This window comes from Schistocerca americana, chromosome 9 (genome assembly GCF_021461395.2).
Source record: "Schistocerca americana isolate TAMUIC-IGC-003095 chromosome 9, iqSchAmer2.1, whole genome shotgun sequence".
NCBI classification, from domain to species: Eukaryota; Metazoa; Arthropoda; class Insecta; order Orthoptera; family Acrididae; genus Schistocerca; species Schistocerca americana.
Window position 1 is genome coordinate 202,551,615 of NC_060127.1, and position 13,064 is coordinate 202,564,678.

A 13,064-nucleotide genomic window follows, 5' to 3' on the forward strand; every position below is an offset into this window, starting at 1 on the left:
TAACAAAATTATTTTGCGAAAGGCGTACCGCAATTTTGGTTACACGAATGGGATGTAATATCCGTGACATTCGAAGCAGTAAAACGATGTTTACGAGTTCCTAGGGAAAGTGGATACCGCTGTTGTAGTTTTTCTGGTTGCGCTGTAACCGCTTCCAAAGAAATTCGTGTTTCTTGTATATAGCAACATTAAGGAGCAGCCAAATGGCAAGTGAAGAAAAAAAAAAAAAAATTCTCCCCGGCCGGGAATCGAACCCGGGTCTCCCGCGTGACAGGCGGGGATACTAACCACTATACTACCGAGGACTTCGAGGAGCTGACAATGTAACATGATTGATCAACAACATGAAAGTTCATTCGTAATGTGAATATATGATTCTTCAGAGTACTGTTTTACTGTGGTTGAAAACGTAAAAGTGGAATGCGTACTAGTCCATATTCAAGTTAGTGTATGTAAAATTGGTAAAATTTCTCAAGAATTAGGCGCAAATCGATTCCCTTTATTGTTTACGATTTTTGTAGCTGTTGATTCAGAATTGGAATTTTGCCACATTACATTTATCGACTGATGAAAAATAAACGATTTTACAAATTCTTTTCTGAATAAATACATACATCCCCCCCTCCAAACACATACATAGACTGATGAAAAATAAAAGATTTAACGAATTCTGTACTGAATAAATACACATCACACACACACCCGAAATCCAGGTAACAATGTTCAGCAGTTTCGAATTTTAAAATAGTAATGCTGTATAGGACCATGAAATCACCAGGGGGGGGGGGGTCTCTGCAGACATCATGAGACTCTGGCATAAAATGGGGGTGATACGCGATTACAAGAACTCAGCAAGAGAGTTCTCACAGCCTCTGTCACCTCAATTCTCCAACTTCCTACCTACACGTGGTGCCCCTGTTAAGCCGAGCAACTCAGCGGAAGGTTGGGTAACCAACCACGACGGGAAACTGAGTCGGTGAGCAGATAGGAGTTGGAGGACAGTGGAAGGCAACGGGAAACCACCACTGAACTATTCCAAGAAAACCCCATGGCTTCGCTCAGCTCAAAATGTTCCGGAGTTTCAAGTTCCCCGATCGGATCTCCGGGGGGAACAGGTTGAGAGGAGCTTCACGAAGAGTAAGATGGTGCAAAGAGAAGCACTGCATAGGAACATGGAATGTAAGATCCATGTATCAAGGAAAACTAGACATAGTGAAAAGAGGAATGGAGAAAATTAACATATTAGGAATAAGTGAAATGAGGTGGACTGGCATGGGAGAATTTGCTTCGGATGGCCATATGGTGTATTATTCTGGGCACGATAACAACAGAAGTAATGGAGTAGCCTTCATAGTTAAAGTGAGAAAAGCTGTAATGGGATGCAAATATAAAAATGATAGAATTATGTCCATCAGACTTCAAGGTCAGCCCCTCAACATCACAGTAATTCAAGTTTATGCACCAACAACCGATGCTGAAAAGGAAATTATTGACCAGTTCTATGGAGATTTACAAGAATTACTACTGTCAACACCAGAAAAGGATATCGTCTTCATAGTTGGAGATTGGAATGCAAAAGTGGGAAATCAAGCTGTAGAAGGTATAACAGGGAAATATGGTCTTGATACAACAAATGAAGATGGACAGAGACTCCTAGAATTCTGCCAAGAAAATTCATTGATAATTACTAATACACTGTTTCAACTACCAAAACGACGCCTATATCCCTGGACTTCGCCAGATGGCCAACACCGGAACCAAATTGATTACATACTTTGTAACCAGAGGTGGAAGAGCGCGGTTCAGTCAGCTACAACAAGACCTGGGGCTGATTGCGGATCAGATCATGAGCTCCTGATTGCAAAATTTCGGCTGAAACTTCAGAATGTGGCAAAAAGTATCCCAACTTGCAGGTACGATCTTAACTCTATACCCTCCGACTACACTGTAGAGGTACAAAACAGATTTAATGTATTAGAGCTGGAGGACAAAAGTTCACAAGAGATGTGGACAGAAGTAGCTAATACTGTCAAGGAGGCCGCAGAGAAACACATTCCCAAGAAAAGGAACAGCAAGAAGGCTAGATGGCTATCAGTTGAGGCACTGCAAGTTGCAGAAGAACGAAGGAAAGCAAAAATCAAGGGAGATAGATCAGCGATGTTTGAATTAAATAAAGATTTTCAGGAATTAGCTAGAAGAGATAAAAATATATTCTTTAATGAACAGTGCAAGGAAGTTGAAGATAGTAACGGAGTGGGGAAGGCAAGAGATCTTTATAAGAAAATTAGAGAAATTAAAGGAAAATTCCAGGCAAAAATTGGAATGATAAAAGATAGAAACGGGAAAGATCTGAGTGAAGCAGAGGATGTTAAGGAAAGACTGGCAGAATATGTAGAAGACCTATACAAGAAAGAACTGCATAATGACAGGGCTCCTACTGCTGATGTTAATGTTAATTTAGAACTAGAGCCAGATATTTTGGAGAGCGAAATCCAGTGGGCCCTTGAAAATATGGCTGATAACAAAACTAGTGGACATGATGAAGTACCAGCAGAATTGTTTAAAGTCACTGGAAAGGATGCAGTGAAAGTGCTGCACTCAATATGTCAAAAAATATGGATCACGCAGCAGTGGCCAGAAGACTGGAAAAGATCAGTATTCATCCCCATTCCAAAGAAGAGAAGTTCTAAAGAATGCTCAGATTACCGAACAATCGCACTTATTTCACAGGCTAGCAAAGTTATGTTGAAAATCTTACAAAATAGACTTCGCCAATATCTAGACCGAGAGCTACCAGAGGAACAAGCTGGATTTAGGAAAGGAAGAGGAACTAGAGATCAAATTGGTAACATTCGGTTGATTATGGAAAAAGCAAGATAATTCCAGAGAGATGTGTACCTCTGCTTTATTGACTACGCCAAAGCCTTTGACTGCGTCGATCACAACAAATTATGGAACGTACTGAAAAACATGGGTGTACCAGATCACCTCATTCATCTGATACGGAGTTTATACCTTGACCAAGAAGCCACGGTGAGAACTATGTATGGAACAACGAAATGGATAAAGATTCAGAAAGGAGTCCGGCAAGGCTGCATACTGTCACCGTACTTATTCAATCTGTATGCAGAACATGTCATGAGGAATGCGAGGCTAGACGAAGGAGAAACAGGAATTAAAATAGCTGGAATAAATGCAAACAACCTCAGGTACGCGGATGATACGATCCTGTTGGCAGAAGTGAAGAAGAATTGAGAACCCGAAAGTGAAAAGGCTGGTCTTATGCTGAATGTGAAGAAAACGAAAATTATGGCAACTACACCTACCAATTCGTGGGATATAGCAGGAGAAACCATGGAGGTAGTGACCACATTCAGTTATCTCGGTTCCCAGGTCTCTGCTGATGGCGACTGCAGCCATGAAATCCGGAGACGCCCGTTGCTCGGTAGACAGGCGATGTCAAACCTTGAAAAGGTTATAAGGTTCAGAGATATAACACTAACAACAAAGATCCGTATTGTGAGGGCTATGGTCTTTCCAGTTGTGATGTATGGATGTGAGACCTGGACCATTAGAAAGGCTGAACGGCGAAGAATTGACTCCTTCGAATTGTGGTGTTGGAGGAAACTTCTTAGAGTTCCATGGACTGCAAAGAGAACCAACAGATCAAATCTGGTTTTATTTGCATAAAACCAGATTTCTCCCTGGAAGGTCTAATGTTAAAACAAAAGCTGACCTACTTCGGACACACAATGCGAAGGCATGCCTCGCTGGAAAAAACATTAATGCTGGGGAAGATTGAAGGAACTACAAGACGAGGACGTCAGAGGATGAGATGGATCGATGGCATCACAGAAGCAATGTGTTCCAACCTGGAAGGTCTACGGGAGAAAGTGCAAGACAGGAGAAAGTGGTGTGATTTGGTTCATGGGGCCACGAAGAGTCGGAACCGACTAAACGAATAGAAAGAGAGAGAGATAGGACCGTGTGTTTCGATTTCAAATGTTAATCGATCATTCTACTTCATTCTACTTTATTAAATCACATTTTTCTTGTTGTAAATTGGCACATGAGATTTTAGTTACTTGTACCGATACATAATGTCTGCCGTGTAATACTATGGGGAGTCTGACAGATATTCACTTGAATTAAGGTGACCTAGCTCACTTAAAGCTGCATGCGCAACACTGTTTTATGATCCTTTCGCTAATTCTGAGTTCCAGCTTAGTATGTCTTTAAAGTATGTTTGTGTACGAGGTACGCATATCTATAAAGTTTTCATGCGCGATTTGATGTTTAATGCCTTCACTTTGCTCTCACTCTCTCCTGCCTAATCAGGTGTCCGCAGCTCGTGGTCGTGCGGTAGCGTTCTCGCTTCCCACGCCCGGGTTCCCGGGTTCGATTCCCGGCGGGGTCAGGGATTTTCTCTACCTCGTGATGACTGGGTGTTGTGTGATGTCCTTAGGTTAGTTAAGTAGTTCTAAGTTCTAGGGGACTGATGACCATAGATGTTAAGTCCCATAGTGCTCAGAGCCATTTGAACCATTTGAACCTAATCAGGTTTCCAGCCTCCACCCCTAAACGCACCATAATCCACATTTCCAAAAAAATCGTGTCACTACATCTGACAGAACTAGGAAATGTCTCGCGGAATCGGCGGAAATGTCTCGCGGAATCGGTACGCATGCTCAGCATGCGCTTTCTGTATGTTCCAAAAAGCCGCGCATAAAAACGGGGTTATTGCGGAGCTTATACGTCGGGTGCAATTGGTGATAGGAAGGTAGGTTCAAGTACTTTAGATAGCGGTTGGGCTAGGTACAAATTTTACACCCAACGGAAGGATCATCTTACTGTAACTATCCTACAGTGCGAACATTATGCACAAATCTGTTGCTTCTTTTTGAATCAGCCTACGGGGATTATGCGGGCACCATTTACCTCACGGGTGGTTCCTGAGCAAGTCTGGGAAATAACGACCGGTAGCGGATAACTAAATATCTTGATCGCAGCAAGTTGCAACAATTTTAACGGTATATTCTCCAGGTATTTAACAAGAATTGTCATCTTCCCGTTTTCAAAATATTTATTCGTCATCAAGAAACACCCCAAAATTCCGGCTTTTGAGTACGAAACCGTAGCCGCAGATTCCAAGACACCTGCGCACAGCTAATGTTTGAAATTGTTAGGATATATTCCCAAGATCCCGATCTCGAATAGCTTTGAAAATCTTCTTGATATCTTAATATGTTTCCAACATAGAGAGATTCAATGTTAACCTGCTTTTGCGGGCAACATAGACACTTAAAATGCGGTGTGAGGTGGAAACGCACTTTGTAAAGTGGCATAGCACAGAGAAATACGCTGTAAAGCGTCTCCGTTGTCATCAAAAAAGTTCTGGGAACCTTGTGGTGGCGTCACAGAGATACTGAAGGAACTGTAGTCGGAGACTCTTGAAGACAGACGTAAACTATCCCGAGAAAGCCTATTGCGAAAGTTTCAAGAACCGGCTTGAAATGACCACTCTAGGTAGATACTACAATATGTATCGCTCACGTAGGGATATTGAGGGTAGGATTAGAATAATTACTGCACACAAAGTGGCATTCAGACAATCATTATTCCCGCGTTCCATACCTGAATGAAACAGGAAGAAACCTTGATAACTGGTACAATGGGTCGTCCCCTCTGCCATGCACATCACGATGGTTTGCGGAGTACAGATGCTACGGCGTAAAGTCAAGCGCCGGAACCCCAGTCGGTAGGTTTCTTAGACACCCCATATTCGTCGACTAGGTAGATACCGCAATAGATGCAGACGTAGATGTACTGAAGCACTTGCAAATTTTTGCGCAAGTAAAATCTGGTACGAGGTGTAAAATTAGTTTTCCATTATTCCAATTTCATTTAAGTAAACTATCAATACATTCCTGACCCATAAAGCTCTTCCCATACGAGTGACATTGCCTGATTGAAAAGTGGCATGCCACCAGCCTCATTCCATCTTCCTCAGCACCTTTAAAAATTTTCCAAAAAAATTTGGCATGCGAACATATTCGCGCTTTTTTAGGCAGAGAGAGTTGCAGGCAGTGGCAGGGGAAAAGGGAGGAAGATGGTAGGCAGAGATTGTGGTATCGAAAGGGTGAAGAAGACAACGGCAGCGTGAGGGGAAGAGAAGGGTACAGTGGCAGAAAATCATACGAGGGTGGTTTGAAAAGTTCTCGGTACGGAAGAGAAAAAAGGTACCTACATCACTGAAAATTTTTATTTTTCAATGTAGTCTCAGTGTAGATTAATGCTCTTGCTCCAACGGTGTTCCAGTGCCTTGATCCCATCTAGAAAATGAGTTTCCTCCAGGCCTGCAAAATAGTTGTCAACTCCGGCAATCAGTTCTTCGTTTGAAGTGAAGCTTCGTCCACCAAGATAAATTTTCAGTTTTGGGAAGAGATGGAAGTCTGGTGGAGCCATATCAGGTGAATAAGGCGGGTGTGGCAACAATCCATACCTTAGTTCGTGTACTTTTGTCATGGCGACGACACATGTGTGCCAGCGCGCATCGTCTTGATGGAAGAGGACTCTCTTTCTTGCTAAACCTCGCCTTTTTCCGTGTATCTTTTGTTGCAATTTATCCAGGAGGTTAGCATAGTATTCTCCAGTAACTACAAACGTAATCCCCTTCGCACCCCAGAACACTGTTGCCATGACCTTCCACACCGGAGGAATTGTCTTTGCTTTCGTTGGTGGCGGAGAATCAGCTTGTTTCCACTGCTTTGAATGTTGTTTTCTCTCTGGGGTATAGTAGTGCACCCAAGTTTCATCTGTGGTCAGAAACCGACAAAAAATGTTGTTCGTTTGTCCTAAAACGAGCCAAACATTGTTCCGATATGTCCATTCTCGTGCATTATTGATCCAGGGTCAAGAGTCGCGGCACCCATCTTGCAGATAATTTTTTCATTCCTAATTATTGAGTTAAAATGTGATATACCCTTTCAGATGACATCTGGCAAGAATGAGAAATTTCACGCACTTTCAATCGGCGATCCTCCATCACCATTTTGTGCACTTTTGCAATGATTTCTGGATTAGTGACACATCTTGGCCGACCTCTGCGCGGATCATCATCTAAGCTCTCCCGACCAAATTTAAATTCATTTGTCCACTTGGCAACAGTTGAATATGAAGGAGCAGAGTCCCCCAGTGTATCCTGGAAATCGTCATGAATGTCCCTTGCTTTCATACGTTTCTTTACGAAGTACTTAATCACTGCTCGAATCTCGATTTTTTCCATCTTCGCAAATCACTATACCGGAACCATGTCACTGCCACAGCTCCCCTCCAAGAGCACTGGCGTGGCACGTGTTTGGCCGGTATTACACTATCAGATTTCAAATATGTGATCAAACATTCCGTCAAATACATTTTTGACAAAGAACCTTGACGTAGCGCTAGAAGGGGTATTACACTGTCATCATATTTTTCGTCAAAGTTCAAGATGGCTAACAACAACAACTTATTATTAACCGCAGCAGCTGCATGTACCACAACTGCACTGTGTGCACATGCGGAAGAGAAGCGGGGAAAAAAAAGGAAACATAGCTGGGTGAAGCCGTCGGTTTTACGATGACACGATAAAAGCTTTCATCAAAACTTTTTACATGAGCTTACAGTGGAGGATGTCAAATCGTACATCAATTACTTAAGAATGGATGAGCATAGATTTCTGTATGTGCTCAGTGAAGTGTATCCTCATATCACAAAGCACAATATTCACTTAAGAACTGCTACATCTGCAGAAGACAGGCTCCCTTAACACTCCGATTCCTTGCTACAGGAGAGTGTTAGGCTAGGTTAGGCCAGGTCTCCAATCCTCTTAATCTATTTTTGTAATCATGGTGCCTCGCGTTGTAAAGCGCCTCATCAGCTTCATGCATCTCTATTAATTTTGTAGCTGTCGGCACACACCAATTGCATTTGCCGTCAATGTTTATAAAAACACTACAGACGACAGAACGCTGCAGCGATGCTAGCGCTCCATGTGGTAACATGTCACATTGCAGTGAACAGAAGACAAGCGACTTCTTTTAAACAATTTACAGCGAGGCCCTAGATTTGATCAAATATTGGACGACATTTGACATAGTTCCCTATTACACCATCAAATATCTTTGACAAAGATTTTTGACAAAGATATTTGACAAAGAAATTTGATATTGTAATACCGGCTGAAACAGTCTAATGAATATCACATAAACAACTCGTTGCTCTAGCGCTGACCTCTCGTGGTGATTCTGAGAACTTTTCAAACCACCATCGTAGCTGACAGTGACAGAACAGAGCTAGGAAAAGTGTGAAGGAGACAGTGACAATGGGAGAGGAATAAAGAGAAGGAGAAAGTGGAAGTGGGGGCAGCAGCAGTGGGACGGGGTAGCCATCTCTCTTGGCATATGTAGCTCGGTGGTCGTGTAGAAACGAAATGATATTTTTAAAAATATATTTACTTGTCATTTAGAAGACAATTACATGAAACTTATTGCGGGAGAGGATTTCACCTTTTTCAGAAGTTTTTTCCTGTTTTACATATTTATAAAATTCCACGCAAGTCTGCTTGTAGTTAAACGGGCACTGTATCATTGATTACACAGTCCCTGGCAGCAGTTGATTACTTTCGTCGGCCCACTGAACTGGAATAGAATATAAATACTCCGATATTTTAGCGGAGGGCATTTGCGTTCAGGATTTTCGGTTTCCTTAAGATAGTAAATCCACCTTTCTTCCATTCAGTGTTTAGACTTCCATTCTTATGAGTCACGCTTACTAAAAAGCTCTTCCGGTATGTATATTGCTGAAAAAATTGTCGCCTGAAGTCTTCGCACTATTTTTAGTCAGGTATGTAATAGTGTTTTCAATCATCATCCAATGTGGGGTTTCAGAGAGCGCAAGCCAATCAAATACTTGATATTTACTAAAAGAAATAGCCCATTTATCTAAGTAACCAAATATCATGGTATAGAAAGCCATTGTCTCTCCTCAGATTTCGAAATCAAATTTATTATTTCTTGATTAGGTTAAAAAATGGCTCTGAGCACTATGGGACTTAACATCTGAGGTCATCAGTCCCCTAGAAGTTAGAACTACTTAACCCTAACTAACTTAAGGACATCACACACACCCATGCCTGAGGCAGGATTCGAACCTGCGACCGTAGCTGCAGCGCGGTTCCTGACTGCAGCGCCTAGAACCACACGGCCACCACGGCCGGCTTCTTGATTAGGGTTATCATTCTTTAATATGTTCAAATTCATCTAGGTTGCATATCAACAAAATCGGGAGTCTTCCTTCCATGCAGACATCTTTGAGTGTTGATTAACATATTTCTTATTTCAATTTTCGAGGCTGCTTTTAGATGTTGCGCTAAGAGCTGGCGGCTAGGAGATGGCGTTACTTCAGCAGCTGAGCCAAACACGTAACAGTATTTTGCAAAATCGGAACAAAATTGGATATTGTCGGGGTGTCGGGACTAGAAGATCCATAAGGGCGATCCCAATATATCGGGACGGATGGCAACCCGAAGTGGGAAGGAATGGATGAGATAGTAGCAGTAAGAGAGAGCAGGAGGTAGACAAACACAGTGAGAGGAACGAAGGAGGCTGTGGCTGTGAGACAGCAGACAGGGACAGAGAGATACAATGACAATGAGCTGGGTGAAATGAGTGAGTGAGAAAGGGCAAGTGGAAGCGGATAGACATGAGCAACTTAACAGCGATGGGCTAGTGGGTGCGAGCGGGTTCCGGAACGCTTGGTAACGTAGGAGCGTCACGTAGAATGAGTGTTGCTTGGAACGTTGAGAGACATTTTGTGCCCTAGTGTACACACACCTTAAACCATTAGTGCCCCGATAAATATTTTTACATTCATTATCCTCGCAAAAGAAAAGTCTGAAGCGGAAATTAAAGTCCAGGGAGAAAAAATGATAGTGTCTTGAAAGGAGGATATAAGATGAACATCAACAAACACAAAACGAGGATAATGGAATACAGTCGAACTAAATCGAGGGTTGCTAAGAGAATTACATTAGCTGGGTCTATACGCGGATAAGGAAAAAAATTCCGATTTCCCCGTTAAAAATACACTTTCCCCCGGATGAAAACACACTTTTTCCATGTTATTAAACTGTATGTGTGAAATCTTATGGGACTTAACTGCTAAGGTCATCAGTCCCTAAGCTTACACACTACTTAACCTTAATTATCCTAAGGACAAACACACACACCCATGCCCGAGGGAGGAGTCGAACCTCCGCCGGGATCATCCGCACAGTCCATGACTGCAGCGCCTGAGACCGCTCGGCTAATTCCGCGCGGCCGTGTTATTAAGTGACAGTATATTTCCCCTCGGAACTGTAAAACTTATCAATCCTTTTAAATGGTTATGTTTTTATATACGGGCGTAGAATTTCCCGACACTTTAGAAAACGAAACTCAGGGAAGAAAACCCCTTTTGGAAAGATTTTTGATGTGCAGCAACATGTACGCTGCATATTTTCGTATTACGAAAGTATAAATTCGAATTCCACTAAACACCGCATGTTACTTTCCGAAACATTGTAATCGAGATTGCGATGCGCTTTTGTATAGGTCATGTCACGTGATGTCGCCAGCCGACGACGGGGGATATTCAGATCCCAGGACACGTGATGTAGTCAGCTAATAGCAACATCACTGTTAAGTAGCGCGGATACACAAACAGGAAAAGTTAATGTTTTAAATTAATATACATAGTATTGTTACAAGAAAACCAAAGCTTTCACATATAATGTTGATCTTTTTTGCGCGTGTTACACTTTAAGATAGATCACACAAATGTGCCAGGGAAATTTGTAGCCGAGTCCAGTGACTCGTCCTCAAAGTGTCCACAAATAAATTAGCCACCGCAGAGGAGAGGGAGCTTTCAGTAGCACTACGTCAATTGCCTCATAATAACGACATGAATGTCTGATGTTCTGGGCTCGAAATACTTCTAAATGGCTCGCCATCAAACGCTCTGTGATTTAAGAAATTCATCGTACATTCTCACACATAGTTCAACTTGCGTAAAAGGAAATCTGCTTTGAAAGTAACGCTTTTCAAACCACCATTCGCAATATTTTCCCGCGACCTGTTAGAAACAGGTTCGTTTCAGTAGTCGTGAGAGAGCGCCAGACAACAGGCGCCACCGCGCTTTGGCAGTTGGTTGGTTGGTTGCTTTGGGGAAGGAGACCAGACCTCGAGGTCATGGGTCTCATCGAATTAGGGAAGGACGGGGAAGGAAGTCGGCCATGCCCTTTGAAGGGAACCATCCCCGCATTTGCCTGGAGCGATTTAGGGAAATCATGGAAAACCTAAATCAGGATGGCCGGACGCGGGATTGAACCGTCGTCCTCCCGAATGCGAGTCCAGTGTCTAACCACTGCGCCACCTCGCTCGGTTTTGGCACCTGCTAAGACGCAGGAAGCCAGTAGGTGTAAAACATTAAAAGATCTTACATTATGTCATAAAAGAAACAAGACATCAGAGGATACTCCAAGAGCATCGGAATTTCGTGAACCATACTAAAATGGCACATTGAAAGTGCATACTTAAAGAGCACATTCGTATATCCAGATTCCCAATGAAGTAGGCCTCGACCCGATATTAAGCTTTCCAGTATGGGTTTCGGGATGTAAATTTTCTTGAAGTACCAGTACTGTATTAACTCATTTTTGATTCTTTATTATGGCATAATGCCATACGTGCTAGAAGATGAAAACGTGCACTTGAAATGCAGCGAGCAGTTGATATTAGCCAATAGTATGGAGTTAAACACTTCGTTTCAAACACATTGACTGCCTTGTTCTAGAAGACGATTAGTGCAAGACTTTCAGAAAAGTGGAAATAAAATAAAAATCTGAAACTAATAACATATATTAGCCTTCCGTAATTATGTGAATGTATTTTAATTCACTTGACAGCTCCCGGCCACAGAAATCCGTTTTAATTTCATTTGACGTAAGAACAGTAAACGAAGAGATAACAGCAAAACCAGTAAATATAAACACGGGTCACGTGGAGACTACACACTTCCCCACTACAACTCAGACTGCTCTGCACTCAGCCCCGGATCTACGATATTTCCGAACCGGGGCAATACTAAGATAATGCCCCCCCCCCCCCCGCCCCCCTCCCTCGTGCGTTTGAGATATGACGTCAAAAATTTAAAAAAATCGAATTTTCAAAAAATGTTCTTTTTGCAGCGCACATCTCTCTGAAGAGTCTCATACATAAAACATATATTTTCAAGGAAATGTAAGACACGTTATTTGGTGTTAAGTGAGCCAGAGTGCAGTGCCACCCCTCTTGACACAGCATTCTTCTATCGCACGTCACTGTATTTCGCTCCGTGGAATTGAAACGTGTATATTTTGTACTGGATGCCATCAAACTATCTTCAGGACAGTGGAAATTGAAATGTCCTGTGGTGCCTCTCTAGCTCCCAGTCGTCCGGTTTGACATCCTGCCCCTCTTTTTTTAAAAAAAAAAAAATCCTCGCAATTAATACTGGATGGGATTATTTGTAATCGGGAGAACAAGAACTCTTCAGAAAATTTGCAGTCTTTATTGCCTGTTAGCTAAAAACTTTGTTTTGGGTGAATAAAATTAAATATAGGATACACAAAACCAGTAAAGACAAGAGACAAGCAAGACAGTACACATTTCTTCAATCCTTAGCTCCTACCATTCTTTTCTCTCTAATCTTGCTACAGCTTTACGTGGCGTGCTTTCCTTTCTGCGAAAGTTCGTCAAACGTTTTGCTACATAAAAAATCGAAATATCGTTGTATAACACTGCGTAAGCTGTTAATATGCCGGCCGGTGTGGCCGAGCGGTTCTAGGCGCTACAGTCTGGAACCACACGACCACTACCGTCGCAGGTTCGAATCCTGGCTCAGGCATGGATATGTGTGATGTCCTTAGGTTAGTTAGGTTTAAGTAGTTCTAAGTTCTAGGGGACTGATGACCTCAGATGTTAAGTCCCATAGTGCTCAGAGCCATT

At 42.4% G+C, this 13,064-nt stretch overlaps 1 non-coding gene across 1 annotated transcript; it reads right to left on the bottom strand.

The window, feature by feature from the left end:
- Window positions 1–233: 233 nt before the first annotated feature.
- On the bottom strand, window positions 234–305 carry Trnad-guc. The gene has a single exon. It is a non-coding gene; the product is annotated as a tRNA-Asp (tRNA).
- Window positions 306–13,064: the final 12,759 nt, after the last annotated feature.